At 38.1% G+C, this 16,965-nt stretch overlaps 1 protein-coding gene across 20 annotated transcripts in view; it reads right to left on the bottom strand.

The window, feature by feature from the left end:
- The window catches only part of LOC147341495 (uncharacterized), a 786,153-nt gene that overhangs the window by 577,285 nt on the left and 191,903 nt on the right, over positions 1–16,965 (bottom strand). The window lies entirely within an intron of this gene.

Raw genomic sequence — 16,965 nt, forward strand, 5'->3', positions numbered from 1 at the left:
TCTCAGAGAGACTTAGAGGCTCATATCAACTTCCGCCACGTGAGAGCTGGAAACTCCGTTCCCCGTACTTAACTTGAAACTGTTCATTCAGCATTTTGTCCCACCACGAGCTAAAATCTATAATTATCTTAAAAAGCTACCAGACAAGCATCATATGAACCATATTATACCAAAGCAATACTTTATGATACCACCACCTTCTTTGCAAAGGAGTTGCTGAAGCCACATAATCAGCCACAAGATACTCATGCTCCTACAGCAGAATTAATTGTCCGTAGCTTCATCTCTACATCTTTCAATGAGTGAAGAAACTGACTCAAAAAGTCTTTTTGTCACAACAAGAAAACAAAGTGATTTAATGACTGTTCCTATTCAGACTGATACAAATTCAGGTACCTGAGAAACTACCTCCTGTCTCTGCAACTGCTCACCATCGTCCTGAATATCATAGTCAACCAGTGGCATTGAACTCTCATCACACTGTGCCATCACAGTGATATTCTATACCACACTACCTCCTCTGCCATCAATATGTCATCCAAGGGCACATCATTCCCAGGCCATAGGTACTTTTCACTTGATTCATAGCCAAGTTTCAGATACGTCAGTGACTTCTATTCCACCGCCTTCTGCATAGACATCTTATTGCTCAGATGCCACCTTGTACGAAAAATTTCCACCAGGATCTGTCTCACCTCAACAGGGTAATCCACCTGTAAGTATACACCCTTCTCACCATTATAATGCTTACTCTTTACCCCAGTTTACCTAAGATCAAGGAACTCTGAGCACTTCATTCATATTACTAGGGGAAGTAAGTCATAGTATGTGCCCTGTACACGTTCCACCATGAAAACAGAACTCTGTTTTGCCTTTTTCAAATCTCATTTCTTGGACTACATTTCCTAGATCACACAAGATATAAACCATGTTACCAGTAGTAATATTATTTTAAACAGAAGATTCGATGGAGGCAGGGAAGTATTGTCAACCATCTAATTAAGCTTTGAACATTTGGGGAAAGAAAAGCACCTCTTACAGGAGTGGCTATTAAAAAAAAAAAAAAGAAATGGCTATAAAACATTTAAAACCACTTGAAACGGTTTTAAGGCTTGATCTTGGGAGTGATTTTAAGTACTTTACTATAGTACAGATAAGCGGCTCAATTGAGAATAACTATGCTTTAACAACTTTGTTCCTGTAGTATGGTAAACTGACCCAGAAGTGACCATTTGCAATATTATTTCCAGAGGCACTGGGGGGTGGTGCTGTGTTTTTCTTTCAAAAGTGTTGTTTTTGTTAAATTCAATATTTACTTTTTCTTGTGATATATTTTCCTAACCTAGAGAAGGAAATGGCAACCCACTCCAGTATTCTTGCCTGGATAATCCCGTGGACAGAGGAGCCTGGCAGGCTACAGTCCATGAGGTTGAAAGAGTCAGACACGACTTAGTGACTTACCTGACTGACTAATTTGGGTAAAAACAAATTTCAACATGCTCGTAAAAAAACATAAATCTGTCTCCTTATAACTTGTACCATTCTTGTTTCTAGGCCCAAATTGCTTTTTCTTTACTGTAACTTAGGCTGTGTGACCCAAACCATCTTCAGGCTGAGCCCTGCCCTGGATTCTTGATATCACACAAACCAGCAGTATTTAAGCAGCTCTAGCCCAGATCTGTCAAATCCAGCATTAAATCCCTCTTACTACTCCAACCCTGATTTTTTTTTTTTTTTAAGATATGAATGACTTTTATTTTTTTATTAATTTACTTTAATTGGAAGATAATTTCTTTACAATATTGTGGTGGGTTTTGTCATACATTGACATGAATCACCCATGGGTGCATGTGTCCCCCCCATCCTGAACACTCCCTGCCAACCTCCCTCCCCACCCCATTCCTCTGGACTGTCCCAGAGCACCAGCTTTGAGTGCCCTTCTTCATGCATTGAACTTGCACTGGTTATCTGTTTTACATATGGCAATATACATGTTTCAATGCTATTCTCTCAAATCATCCCACCCTTGCCTTCTCCCACATAGTCCAAAAGTCTATTCTTTACATCTTTGTCTCTTTTGCTGCCTTGCACATAGGATCATCATTACCATCTTTCTAAATTCCATATATATGTGTTAACATACTGTACTGTTATTTCTCTTTTTTACTTAGTTCACTGTGTATAATAGGCTCCAGTTTCATCCACCTCTTTAGAACTGACTCAAATGTGTTCTTTTTCATAGCTGAGTAATATCCCATTGTGTATATGTACCACAACTTCCTTATCCATTGAACTGCCGATGGACACCTATGTTGCTTCCATATCCTAGCTGTTGGAAACAGTGCTAAATGAGCATTGGGGTACATGTGTCTCTTTCAGTTCTGGTTTCCTCGATGTGTATGCCCAGCAGTGGGATTGCTGGATCATATGGCAGTTCTATTTCCAGTTTTTTAAGGAATCTCCACACTGTTTCCCCATAGTAGCTGTACCAGTTTGCATTCTCACTAACAGTTTAAGAGGGTTTCCTTTTCTCCACACCCTCTCTAGCAATTGTTTGTAGACTTTTTGATGGCAGCCATTCTGAATGGTGTGAGATGATACCTCATTGTGGTTTTGATTTGCATTTCTCTAATAGTCAGTGACGTTGAGCATCTTTTCATGTATTCATGTGTTTATTAGCCATCTGTATGTCTTCTTTGGGGAAATGTCTGTTCTTTGGCCCACTTTTTGATTGAGTTGTTCATTTTTCTGGAATTGAGCTGCATGAGCTGCTTGTATATTTTGGAGATTAATTCTTTGTCAACTGTCTCATTTGCTATTTTCTCCCATTCTGAAGTCTGCCTTTTCACGTTGATTATAGTTTCCTTCACTATACAAAAGCTTTTAAGTTTAATTAGGTCCCATTTATTTTTGTTTTTATTTCCATTACTCTGGGAGGTAGGTTATAGAGAATCTTGCTGTGATTTTTGTCAGAGATTGTTCTGCCTATGTTTTTCTTTAAGAGTTTCATAGTTTCTGGTCTTACATTTAGATCTTTAATTCATTTTGAGTTTACTTTTGTGTATGGTGTTAGAAAGTATTCTAGTTTCCTTCTTTTATAGGTGGTTGGCCAGTTTTCCCAGCACCACTTGTTAAAGAGATTGTCTTTTCTCCATTATGTATTTTTGCCTCCTTTGTCAAAATTATTGTGTCCATAGGTGTGTGGATTTATCTCTGGGCTTTCTATTTTGCTCCATTGATCTATATTCTTTTGTGCCAGTACCACACTGTCTGGATAATTATAGCCTTGTAGTATAGTCTGAAGTCAGGAAGGTTGATTGCTCCAGTTCCATTCTTCTTTCTTAAGATTGCTTTGGCTATGTGAGGTTTTTTGCATTTCCATACAAATTGTGAGGTTATTTGTTCTAGTTCTGTGAAAAATACCATTGGTAGTTTGATAGGAATTGCATTGAATCTATAGATTGCTTTGGGTAATATATTTATTTTCACTATATTGATTCTTCCAATCCACGAACATGGTATATTTCTCCATCTATTTGTGTCATCTTTGATTTCTTTCATCAGTGCTTTATACTTTTCTATATACATATGTCTTTTGTTTCTTAGATAAATTTATTCCTAAGTATTTTATTCTTTTAGTTGCAATAGTGAATGGGATTGTTTCTTTAATTTCTCTGTTTTTTCACTGTTTGTGTATAGGAATGCAAGGGATTTCTGTGTATTAATTTTATGCCTTTAAACTTTGCTATGTTCATTGATTAGCTCTAGTAGTTCTCTGGTGGTATCTTTAGGGTTTTCTATGTAGAGGATTATGTAATCTGCAGTGAGAGTTTTACTTCTTTTCCAATCTGGATTCCTTTTCTTTCTTTTTCTCTGATTGCTGTGGCTAGGACCTCCAAAATTATGCTGAATAGTAGTGGTGAGAGTGTGCACCCTTGTTTTGTTCCTGATTTTAGAGGAAATGCTTTCAATTTTTTGCCATTGAGGGCAATGGTCACTGTGGGTTTGTCTTATATTGCTTTTGTCATGTTGAGTTATGTTGCTTCTATGCCTGCTTTCTGCAGAGTTCTTATCATAAATGGGTGTTGAATTTTGTCAAAGGCTTTCTCTGCATCTATTGAGATAATCATATGGTTTTTATCTTTCAATTTGTTAATGTGGTGTATCACATTGATTGATTTGTGAATATTGAAGAATCCTTGCATCCCTGGAATAAAGCCCACTTGGTCATGATGTATGATCTTTTTAATATGTTGTTAGATTCTATTTGCTAAAATTTTGTTGAGGATTTTGCATCTATGTTCATCAGTGATATTGGCCTGTAGTTTGCTTTTTTGGTGGCATCTTTGTGTGGTTTTGGTATTAGGGTGATAGTGGCTTCATGGAATGAGTTTGGGAGTTTACCTTCCTTTGAAATTTTCTGGAAGAGTTTGAGTAGGTTAGGTGTTAGCTCTTCTCTAAATTTTTTGGTAGAATTCACCCGTGAAGCCATTTGGTCCTGGGCTTTTGTATGTTGGAAGATTTTTTATTACAGTTTCAATTTCCACACCTGTGATGGATCTGCAAAGATTTTCCATTTCTTCCTGATTTAGTTTTGGGAGGTTATACTTTTCTAAGAAATTTGTGCATTTCTTCCAAGTTGTCCAATTTTATTGGCATATAATTGCTCATGTCATCTCTTATGATCTTTTGTATTTGTGTTGTCTGTTGTGATTTCTCCATTTTCATTCCTAATTTTGTTGATTTGATTCTTCTCCCTTTTTTTCTTGATGATTCTGGCTAACAGTTTGTCTATTTTATTTATCTTCTCAGAGAACCAGCTTTTAGTTTTGTTGATCTTTGCCATATTCTCCTTCATTTCTTTTTATTTCTGCTTTGATTTTTATAATTTCTTTGCTTCTACTAACCTTAGGTTTCTTTAATTCTTCTTTCTAGTTGCTTTGGGTATAAAGTTAGATTGTTTATTTGATTTTTGTTTCTTGAGATAGGCTTGTATTGCTATGAAACTCCCTCTTAGCACTGCTTTTACTGAATCCCATAGGTTTGGGGTTGTCATCTTTTCATTTTCATTTCTTTCTATGAATATTTTGATTTTCTTTTTGCTTTCTTTCATGATCTATTGGTTATTCAGAAGCTTGTTGTTTAGCCTCTATGTTTTTTATAGTTTTTTTCCTGTAGTTGACATCTAATCTTATTGCATTGTGATCAGAAAAGATTGAAATGATTTCAGTATTTTTTTTTTAATTTACCAATGCTAGATATATGACCCAGGATGTGATCTATCCTGGAGAATGTTCCATGTGCACTTGAGAAAAAGGTAAAATCCATTTTTTGGGGGGTGGAACGCCCTGTACATATCAATTAGGTCTAACTGGTCCATTGTATCATTTAAAGCTTGTGTTGCCTTGCTAATTTTGTTTGGTTGATCTATCCATAGGTGTGAGTGGCATATTGAAGTCCTCCACTCTTATTGTATTAATTTCCCCTTTCATACTTATTAGCATTTGCCTTACATATTGAGGTGCCCCTATGTTGGGTGCATTTATAATTGTTATATCTTCTTCTTAGATTGATCCTTTGACCATTATGTAGTGTCCTTCTTTGTCTCTTATCACGGTCTTTATTTCAAAGTCTATTTTATCTGATATGAGCATTGCAACTCTTGCTTTCTTTTGGTCTCCATTTGCATGAAGTATCTTTTTCTAGCCCTTCACTTTCAGTCTGTCTGTGTCCCTAGGCTTGAGGTGGATCTCTTGTAGACAGCATATATAGGGGTCTTACTTTTGTATCCATTTGGCCAGTCTTTGTCTTTTGGTTGGAGCATTTAACCCATTTACATTTAAGGTAATTATTGATAAGTATGATCATGTTACCATATATTTTTGTTGTTTTGGATTTTTTTTATATAAATCTTTTCTGTGTTTCCTGTATAGAGACAATCCTTCAGCATTTGTTGGAGAGCTGATTTGGTGGTGCTGAATTCTCTCACCTCTTGCTTGTCTGTAAAGTTTTTTATTTCTCCTTCATATCTGAATGAGATCCTTGCTGGGTACAATAATATTGGTTGTAGGTTTTTCTTTCATCACTTTAAGTATGTCCTGCCATTCCCTTCTAGCCTAAAGAGTTTCTATTGAAAGATCAGCTGTTATCCTTATGGGGATTCTCTAGTGTGTTATTTGTTGCTTTTCCCTTGATGCTTTTAATATAAGCTCTTCGTGTTTAACTTTCATTAGTTTGATTAATATGTATCTTGGGGTGTTTCACCTTGGGTTTATCCTGTTTGGGACTCTCTGGGTTTCTTGGACTTGGGTGGCTACTTCCCTGCCTATTTTGAGGAAGTTTTTGACTATTATCTCAAGTATTTTCTCATGCCCTTTCTTTATGTCTTCTTCTTCTAGGACACCTATGATTCAAATGTCCAACCCTGATCTTATGTCCCAGTTTTAATGGGGCACTGCTCCTTTCCTATGTTAAAAGATGAACTGAGGCATATTAAAAGTTTTAGAGTTTATCTAAGTAAAAATGAATTCAAATCAGGCAGCCTTCAATTTAACAAGGAGGAGATCTGAGGAGCTGTATAAAAAGAGCAACTTTTATAGGCAGAAGGAAATAGGAACAAGGATGTTATCCTAGGCAAAAAAGCAGATTGTTTATTGCAAGTTTACTTTCCCTTAAACATTGGCAGGGATTAGTTAGATTACGCACTTGGTATTGGTAAGGTGATTAGATTAAGATTCCATTCATTGGAAAGCCAAAGCTATAATTGGGCTCCCCTTGTAGCTCAGATGGCAAAGAATCTGGCTGCAATTCAGGAAACCCAGGTTTAGTCCCTGGGTCAGGAAGATCCCCTGAAGAAGGGAATGGCAACCCACTCCAGTATTCTTGCCTGGAGAGAATCCCATGGACAGAGGAGCTTGGCAGATTACAGTCCATAGGGTCGGAAAGAGTTGGACATGACTAAAGTGACTGAGCGGAGAAGGCGATGGCACCCCACTCCAGTACTCTTGCCTAGAAAATCCCATGGATGGAGGAGCCTGGTAGGCTGCAGTCCATGGGGTCATGAAGAGTCAGACATGACTGAAGCGACCTAGCAGCAGCAGTAGCAGCACTAAAGTGACTGAGCCTGCAAGGAGCCATTTGTTTGAACAGTAAACAAGCAAGAGTGGTACCCTGTCTCCCTGTCTGTGGGGATTTAGTTCTAAGACTTAACTTCTTGCTTGAAAAAGAATGAGAAATTTTATTTTTCCTCTGATAGATACAACTGATGTGTATGTAATGGGTTAACATTTATATATACATATTAATGGGTCAAAAAGTATATAAAAGGATAAGAGTTCTTTTTTTTTTTTTTTTTTTTGGTCTCTGCAGTCTATTGCAGAGGAAGAAATTTTTCTCTACGCTTCTAGATTTTTTGATTGGTCCAAGAATTAAATGACACAGGTTAACAGCAGTAAAAAAAAAATCACACAAAAGTTTAAAAAACCCATATATACATGGGAGAGACTCAGGAAAAATAAGTAATTGGCGAAAATGGTCAAAGCCATTACCTTAAATACCATCTTCAGCTAAAGACAGAAGAGGATGTTGTGGGTATTGGTTTGAGACTTCAAAGGGAAGGAAAGCAAGTCACATAGAGATGGAAAAACAAATATTTTGTAAACAAATGCTCTTGAGCCACACAGAAAAAGTGGGACACAGAGTACAAACTGATTTTTAGGCCCTGCCTAGAGTTTCCCTTAAGACAATCAGTTTCTACTCTGCGTCCCATTGTTTCTGTGGCTCTGCCTAGAGTTTCCCCTAGGTTTTTCTTGGTGGCTCAGTCAGTAAAGAGTCTGCCTGCAATACGGAAGAACCAGGTTCAGTCCCTGGATTGGGAACATCCTCTGGAGAAGGAAATGGCAACCCACTCAAGTATTCTTGGCTGGAGAATTCCATGGACAGAGGAGCCTGGTGGGCTTCAGTCCATGGGGTAACAAAAAGTCAGATATGACTGAGCAACTAACACTTTCACTTTCAGAGTTTCCCCTACCACACCTTGCCCATATCATTTGCAGCTATCTCAGTGATAATACTATTCCAGAGCAAATCCACTATCTACATTCCTTTAGGCAGTTTGAAGGAAAGTCAAAGTTTCTTTTAAGGCCCCAAGACTCTTTGGGGCCTTAAAAATAATCAGCTTAAATTAATTCTCATGCCAGAGAGACACATTTTAGGGTGGTGAATTGTGTTCCCCTAGGTTCGTGACATTGTACAGGAGACAGGGATCAAGACCATCCCCATGGAAAAGAAATGCAAAAAAGCAAAATGGCTGTCTGGGGAGGCCTTACAAATAGCTGTGAAAAGAAGAGAAGCGAAAAGCAAAGGAGAAAAGGAAAGATACAAACATCTGAATGCAGAGTTCCAAAGAATAGCAAGAAGAGATAAGAAAGCTTTCCTCAGCGATCAACGCAAAGATATAGAGGAAAACAACAGAGTGGGAAAGACTAGAGATCTCTTCAAGAAAATTAGAGATACCAAGGGAACATTTCATGCAAAGATGGGCTTGATAAAGGACAGAAATGGTATGGACCTAACAGAAGCAGAAGATATTAAGAAGAGGTAGCAAGAATACACAGAAGAACTGTATAATAAAGATGTTCATGACCCAGATAATCACAATGGTGTGATCACTCACCTAGAGCCAGATATCCTGGAATGTGAAGTCAAGTGGGCCTTAGAAGGCATCACTGTGAACAAAGCTAGTGGAGGTGATGGAATTCCAGTTCAGCTATTTCAAATCCTGGAAGATGATGCTGTCAAAGTACTCACTCAATATGCCAGCAAATTTGGAAAACTCAGCAGTGGCCACAGGACTGGAAAAGGTCAATTTTCATTCCAACCCCAAAGGAAGGCAATGCCAAAGAATGCTCAAACTACTGCACAATTGCACTCATCTCATACGTTAGTAGGGTAATGCTCAAAATTCTCCAAGCCAGGCTGCAGCAATACATGAACCGTGAACTTCCAGATTTCAAGCTGGTTTTAGAAAAGGCAGAGGAACCAGAGATCAAATTGCCAACATCCGGTGGGTCACTGAAAAAGCAAGAGAGTTCCAGAAAAGCATCTATTTCTGCTTTACTGATTATGACAAAGCCTTTGACTGTGTGGATCACAATAAACTGTGGAAATTTCTGAAAGAGATGGGAATACCAGACCACCTGACCTGTCTCTTGAGAAACCTATATGCAGGTCAGGAAGCAACAGTTAGAAATGGACATGGAACAACAGACTGGTTCCAAATAGGAAAACGCTGTATATTGTCACCCTGCTTTTTTAACTTATATGCAGAGTACATCATGAGAAACACTGGGCTGGAAGAAGCACAAGCTGGAATCAAGATTGCCAGGAGAAATATCAATAACCTCAGATATGCAGATGACACCACCCTTATGGCAGAAAGTGAAGAGGAACTAAAAAGCCTCTTGATGAAAGTGAAAGTGGAGAGTGAAAAAGTTGGCTTAAAGCTCAACATTCAGAAAACGAAGATCATGGCATCTGGTCCCATCACTTCATGGGAAATAAATGGGGAAACAGTGTCAGACTTTATTTTTTTGGGCTCCAAAATCACTGCAGATGGTGACTGCAGCCATGAAATTAAAAGACGCTTACTCCTTGGAAGGAAAGTTATGACCAACCTAGATAGCATATTCAAAAGCAGAGACATTACTTTGCCAACAAAGTCCATCTAGTCAAGGCTATGGTTTTTCCAGTGGTCATGTATGCATGTGAGAGTTGGACTGTAAAGAAAGCTGAGCGCCAAAGAATTGATGCTTTTGAACTGTGGTGTTGGAGAAGACTCTTGAGAGGCCCTTGGACTGCAAGGAGATCCAACCAGTCCATTCTAAAGGAGATCAGTCCTGGGTGTTCTTTGGAAGGATTGATGCTAAAGCAAAAACTCCAATACTCTGACCACTTCATGCAAAAAGTTGACTCACTGGAAAAGCCTCTGATGCTGGGAGGGATTGGGGGCAGGAGGAGAAGGGGATGACAGAGGATGAGATGGCTGGATGGCATCACCAACTCGATGGACATGAGTTTGGGTGAACTCCGGGAGTTGGTGACGGACAGGGAGGCCTGGCGTGCTGGGATTCATGGGGTCGCAAAGAGTTGGACACAACTGAACGACTGAACTGACAAATCTCTTTTAGCAGATTGACTGTGCTCCACATTGCAGTCTGATTTAATGCTTATCAATTAATAAACCCTGTCATTTTCCTCCATGTTTTATAGAGAGGTTTTATTGGGTTGGCAGGAAATTTTATACTTAATTGTTATTTCCCCAACAATTTGACAATGAGGATAGGACCCATCTAGCAGTTCCCAAATTGGGTGGATCAACTCAAAGTCTTGTGGCCATACAACAGTCATGTCAGAGACCCTGAATTAAAAAATTCTTTTTAGTACTCCATTCTTGGGATACTAGCCAGATGAATTACATTTTCCAAATTTAAGATTGTATTATTAAGTATAAGTGATCAGTTCAGTTCAGTTGCTCAGTCGTGTCCAACTCTTTGCGACCCCATGAACTGCAGCATGCCAGGCCTCCCTGTCCATCACCAACTCCCAGAGTCCACCCAAACCCATGTCCATTGAGTCAGTGATGCTATCCAATCATCTCATCCTCTGTTGTCCCCTTCTCCTCCTGCCTTCAATCTTTCCAGGCATCAGGGTCTTTTCAAATGAGTCAGCTCTCCGTATCAGGTGACCAAAGTATTGGAGTTTCAGCTTCAACATCAGTCCTTCCAGTGAACACCCAGGACTGTTCTCCTTTAGGATGGACTGGTTGGATCTCCTTGCAGTCCAAGGGACTCTCAAGAGTCTTCTCCAACACCACAGTTCAAAAGCATCAATTCTTCGGCACTCAGCATTCATCACAGTCCAACTCTCACATCCAGACATGACTACTGGAAAAACCATAGCCTTGACTAGACAGACCTTTGTTGACAAAGTATGTCTCTGCCTTTTGGTATGCTATCTAGGTTGGTCATAACTTTCCTTCCAAGGAGTAAGCGTCCTTTAATTTCATGGCTACAATCACCATCTGCAGTGATTTTGGAGCTCCCAAAAATAAAGTGAGTTTGAGTGAACTCTGGGAGTTGGTGATGGACAGGGAGGCCTGGTGTGCTGCAATTCACGGGGTCCCAAAGAGTCGGACATGACTGAGTGACTTAACTAACTAAAAATAAAGTCAGCCACTGTTTCCCCATCTATCTCCCATGAAGTGACGGGACCAAATGCCGTGATCTTAGTGTTCTGAATGTTGAGCTTTAGGCCAACTTTTTCACTCTCCTCTTTCACTTTCATCAAGAGGCTCTTTAGTTCTTCACTTCTGCCATAAGGGTGGTATCATCTGCATATCTGAGGTTATTAATATTTCTCCTGGCAATCTTGATTCCAGCTTGTGCTTCTTCCAGCCCAGTGTTTCTCATGATGTACTCTGCATATAAGTTAAATAAGCAGGGTGACAATATACAGCCTTGACATACTCCTTTTCCTATTTGGAACCAGTCTGTTGTTCCATGTCCAGTTCTAACTGTTGCTTCCTGACCTGCATACAGGTTTCTCAAGAGGCAAGTCAGGTGGTCTGCTATTCCCATCTCTTTCAAAATTTTCCAGTTTATTGTGATCCACACAGTCAAAGGCTTTGGCATAGTCAATAAAGCAGAAATAGATGTTTTTCTGGAACTCTCATGCTTTTTTGATTTTTTTCTGCTATTGTTTTACCAGATCCTAATCAAATAGATGATCATAATTCTACAATGATAATAGAAGAAAACACTAGGCCCCAGTCTGATTTATTTGATAATCATTTTGAGGGCAGCTCTCGTGTTGACTTACAGGTCATTTACCAGAGACCAAAGTGGCCAGTTTAAGGCTTTCTTTGCTATGGTGACTTATCATGAAGTTTGTGTCTGGTATTAAGTTAGCACAAGTAGATAAGTTAATAGCCATCATTAGAGTTGAAATCCTTGGTTCTACTGTAGCTAAATGTGTGTTTGATGTCTGTAATGCAACAGAGAAAATTTAGAAAAATTGGAGGTTCTTGGTTTCTATGAGAACTGAAACATCTTGTGGAGATTTGAAAGCTGATTTGTTAGAGGCTTTTCAACTGCCTATTCAGATTATCGGTAATCTATTGCAGAGGTCATACGGGGCAAAATGATGCAATTTGTGAAGGCAATGATTATGCTGAAAGAGCTGCAGAAGCCACTATTAAAACATGACAGACCCCAAATATAGAAGCCCCATTTCTAATACTAGAAACCTCTATCCATCTTCTAAAACAAGCTTCACAAAGGGAAATGAACAAATGGATTGAAAAGGGGGCTACAAGAAATTCAACCAGACTATAGGAATTACTAACAAAATGATTCCTGTATCACAGTTTTTATTTGCTTGATTAGTTTATTATGTTATAAACAAAATCAAACTGAAAAGGAGTTTTTAAAGGCACTAGACTAATACTACATCTATCAAAAAGATGAAATTATTCAAAACATATTAAAGAGTTTTGTTATTTGTCAGCAGAAATCTTTACAGACCACTCCCAATGTAGATGCAGAAAGTTTTCCCTGACCAACTTTACCAGGAACCCAGTGGCACTTAGATTTCATAGAATTGAGGCCTATGGAAGGTAGATTTTGTCTAGTGGTGTATGTATGATGTCTTTTCCCTCTTCAAAACCAGTTCCTCAGGCATTGGGGTAAAGTCCCTCTTCATGCACATAATCCCCACTGTTGAGATACCAGAGCTTATTCAATCAGATGGAAGAGATCATTTTATGTCTATTGTTGTTGAAGAATTATGCAAATATTTGCAAACTCCAAAAAGCTATCATATTCCAAGTAGAATAAAAAACTCAAACTCTAACAAATTCATTGGCTGAGATTCAGTGATCTATGGGTAAAATGGCCTAGAGAGTTACCAGTAGTTTTGTTAAAAGTTAGAGCAGCTCTTGCAAGCAATAATGTTCTCTCTTAGAACTTACATTTGGCAGGTCTGTGAATGTGGGTCTGAAATCACTTCCTCCACTTTGATTTAACTGAATTCTCTCATTATCATGTTTGATACCTAAAATGGCTTTTATCTTCCCTAGAAACCCTGAGACAAAGTCAGAAGACCCTAGAGGGACCTACTGGAAGAAGTCTGCCACTCCTGTTCAACTGAACAATTTAGTTTCCATAAAAGTGCTCTGGAGAAAAGATGCATTGTCACCATGCAGAGGGGCCACTTCAGGTGCTACTGATCACCCAAATGGCCAAAGTGAAAGAAAACCCATTTAGGTTCATGCTTCCCACATGAAGCCAGCTCTTCAAGAGGACTCAACTGTGGTCTGCAAAAATGACTTGAAACTTAAATTTTCTGGAATAAATGGTGTTGGTACTGAACTCACCTGAAAGGAGGTATTAAAGAACTTATTACTATTCTCAGACTGGACTGCCTTGTTATCTTAGTCAAAATATTAAGGAATAGTAGTATAATAGTGAATTATTTGTTGTTTCATTACTCTTAGAATCACATTTTACTAGCAAGCAAGCCGGTTATTTGTTACACCACTTCAGTACTCCCATAATGGTTCATAGAGTCACACATTTCTCATCGGCTCTGAATTGTACTCCCAGTATGGACAGGGCCTGGGCTTGTAAATCCAACAATTTGATTATTGGCATTAAAAAATAGAACTGTATTCATTACAAACTTTTTATAATATTAAGGTGAAAATAACTAATATGCATCCAGATACTGAAGCCCCAAATTTGACACAAATGTTTTGTTAACTAGCCTGATTGTAAGAGTGGTATATATGATTAGTAATATATGATTATATGATTACTAATAGAAATGATTACTATATATGTAGGTATTAGTAATAGAAATGATTAATATATATGATTATTAATAGACAGGAAGCTGGCATTTATGGATAGAGACAACAGAAGACAGGTATAATGTCACTGTTAGTCACTTTGGGATACAAGTTTTTCCAGGTCTAGTGCAGACAAACATGCCTATTATATTGCATGGACCAAAATGTTTGTTCAGATTTTCTTGCAAGATACTACGGAAAAATCTAAAACTTTTTGGCCCACCTGATACTATTTATAATAGTTAAATATCCATGGGTAACTACTGAGTTAGAGGTGAAAAATGGCCCAGAAGTTGGGTTTGCCCTCAAGACATAAATGATTGGAGCCATGTATCTTGAACACTGGAAGTTGAAGGGGAGAATTTGCCACCCCCTAAAATGCCTCTCTGCCATAAGGATTACCTTAAGTTGCTTATTTTTAAGAAATAGCAGATATAGGAAAAGCTATTAGTAGAGTGGAAGTTACCCTTTTATAAGAGATATTTACATCTATAAGGGAAATCTTCATTCCTAAGGGTGTCTCCCTCTCTGTACCAGGAAAAGGAAGATGATTTAACCTCCAGAAACTTATCAGTGGAGAAGGCAGCACCTCAAATCTGCATAACAACTATATCCTAGTTTTCTGTGTGTTGCCTAGTCACCTCCCATAACTGCCAGCCCACCTCCAATATCTTCAGTTGTCTTAGCTGGAAACAGTATATAAGTTGAAGGCTTGGGCCATTTTGGAGAGTTACTCAGTTTTCCTGGCTCTCTCCCATGTATATGGGAGGTATAGTGAATAAAAGTTGCTCAGTCATGTCCAACTCTGTGACCTCATGGACTGCAGCCCACCAGGATCCTCTGTCCACGGGATTTCCCAGGCAGGAATACTGGAGTGGGTTGCCCTTTCCTTCTCCAGGGGATCTTCCCAAGCCAGGGATCAAACATGGTTCTCACACTGCAAGAGGACTCTTTACCCACTGAGCCACCAGGGAACCCCTTCCATGGAAGTATATATGTATATATGTTATTAAACTTCTGTTTGTTTTTCTGTTAATCTTTTATTACAAAGAGGTTTCAGCCAAGAACCTAGAAGAAGAGAGGGAAAATTATTTTTTCTCCCCTACAAAGTTTAATCTATACCCTTCAGTGGGTGTCTCATAGGACTTTGATACTAGATAATGGCCATGCGTTTGTGTTTCATATCTGGGAGAAGTTTTGGGAAGACTGAATAATTACAGAAGAGTCTAGTTTATTCTGTAATTATAATGTTACTTCTGTGAGGGGAAATTTATTGGGGCTTAAGAAAAACTCAGTTAAAAATCAGTTGAATTATATGCTTAAGAGTCAAATATTTTAGCTTCCAAATCTATTGTAAATCACCTGAACTTACATTATAAAATAGAATTGACAAAATGATGATACATAACTACACACACAGATGTTTCCATAAAAAGCTATATTGTTTTGAAAAGACCTACTAACATTTGGCAGTCTTCTAGTGGAAAAAACAAAACAAATGGTCACCCTAGAGTGAGGCCCACAAAAAGGTAAACCCCAGTAATCCATAAATAAGTAACTTCCAATCAGTTTTACTTTTTTTTTTTTTAAAGTCAAATGCACTGGAGTAAAGCCCTCAGTAAAATGCACCCGCTTAAATGTACGGTTATGAGTCTTGACAAATATGTACTCTAGCATATACCACAATCAAGAGATAGAACATTTCCATACAACAAAAAGGTCCCTTCAGTCTCTCTGCAGTCAATCTGCACCCCACCACTAGCCTCAGACAACCACCAATCTATTTTGTTACTGTGGATAAGTTTTGCATATTGCAGTATCTCATCTAAATGGAAGTATGTGAATTTTTCTGATTTTTTGTTCAATTTAGTTAATTTCTTGAAATTCATGCTGTTGAATATATCAGATTTTAATTTTATCCATTAGTATTAATATGTTAATTATATTAATCCATTGTATTAATATACCACTTTTTTCCCATTTAAATGTTGATGTTTTGGTTGATTTCTAGTTTGAGACTAAAATAAATAAAACTGCTATGAACACATTTCATGTGTAAGTTATTTTGTAAACAGGTTTCATTTTATTTGGAATGTACAAGTATGTGTGTTCTTATACATTCTAAATGCTAGGTTGTTTTGGAAGTCCAAAATGCTAGGTTATATCATAAGAGTATTTTGACTGTTTTGTTTTGGGGGCAAATTAAGTTCAGAAGCTGAGTTTGTCTTTGCCAGTAATTAATTTAACACGGATTCACTGTGGGAATTATGATAATTTCACTAGCCAAGAGAATATAGGATATCTCTGAGTAAACCAATAAAGAAATAACATACTCAAAACAAATGACAGATTACACTGTTGTACCAGGCAAGGTTAGATGAAAGGAGTAAAGTCCAATTTAGTTAAGGTGTATCTTTTCTAAGAGTTTTGGTTTCTCCTGAGAGAAGGCTTTGCCAACCAAGATCTGACTTCCAGCTGCTACCATAAAAATAAAAGACCCTAGTTGCTAGAGTGTGTTTCTAGGGAACAGTGGTGCCTGTGCCCATAGGTATGCTGAACTTCTCTGGCTACAGATCAGACCACTGCCAATAAAGGCATTGCCTTTTACCTAGGTAGAACTAATGCCCCAAGGTCTTCAAAGAGCTATTAGCAAAGGGTAGCTTCTACACAGACTGAACTCAGATATTTCTTACAAATTCTCAGTATTTACAGTCTAAATATCTCTTGCCATAGTTGCTTCTCCTCCTGTTCTTAGCAATAAGCCCCTAGAAGGGCCCCTCAGCAGCTGGGATACCAAGCGCTTATCAATTACAACAGATGACAACTTACTTCATTCTTATATTAAAACAACTTTACTTCTAAAAACAACTGTTTTGTGTTTATCATAAACGAGTAAATTAAAACTTCACTTTCGTCATAAACAAGTGGATTTGAAATAGCAAACTAAGAGTCAACACTGATCTTTATTTAAAAAAAAAAAACTGCCCAACTAGTTTCCCAAATAGCTGTGCCACTTTGCACAACCCCCAGCAACATATATGAGTCCCAATGGTTCCGCA

The sequence above is a fragment of the Bos grunniens genome, chromosome X, assembly GCF_055505025.1.
Source record: "Bos grunniens cultivar Pamir isolate PY7600 chromosome X, Bosgru_T2T1.0, whole genome shotgun sequence".
NCBI classification, from domain to species: Eukaryota; Metazoa; Chordata; class Mammalia; order Artiodactyla; family Bovidae; genus Bos; species Bos grunniens.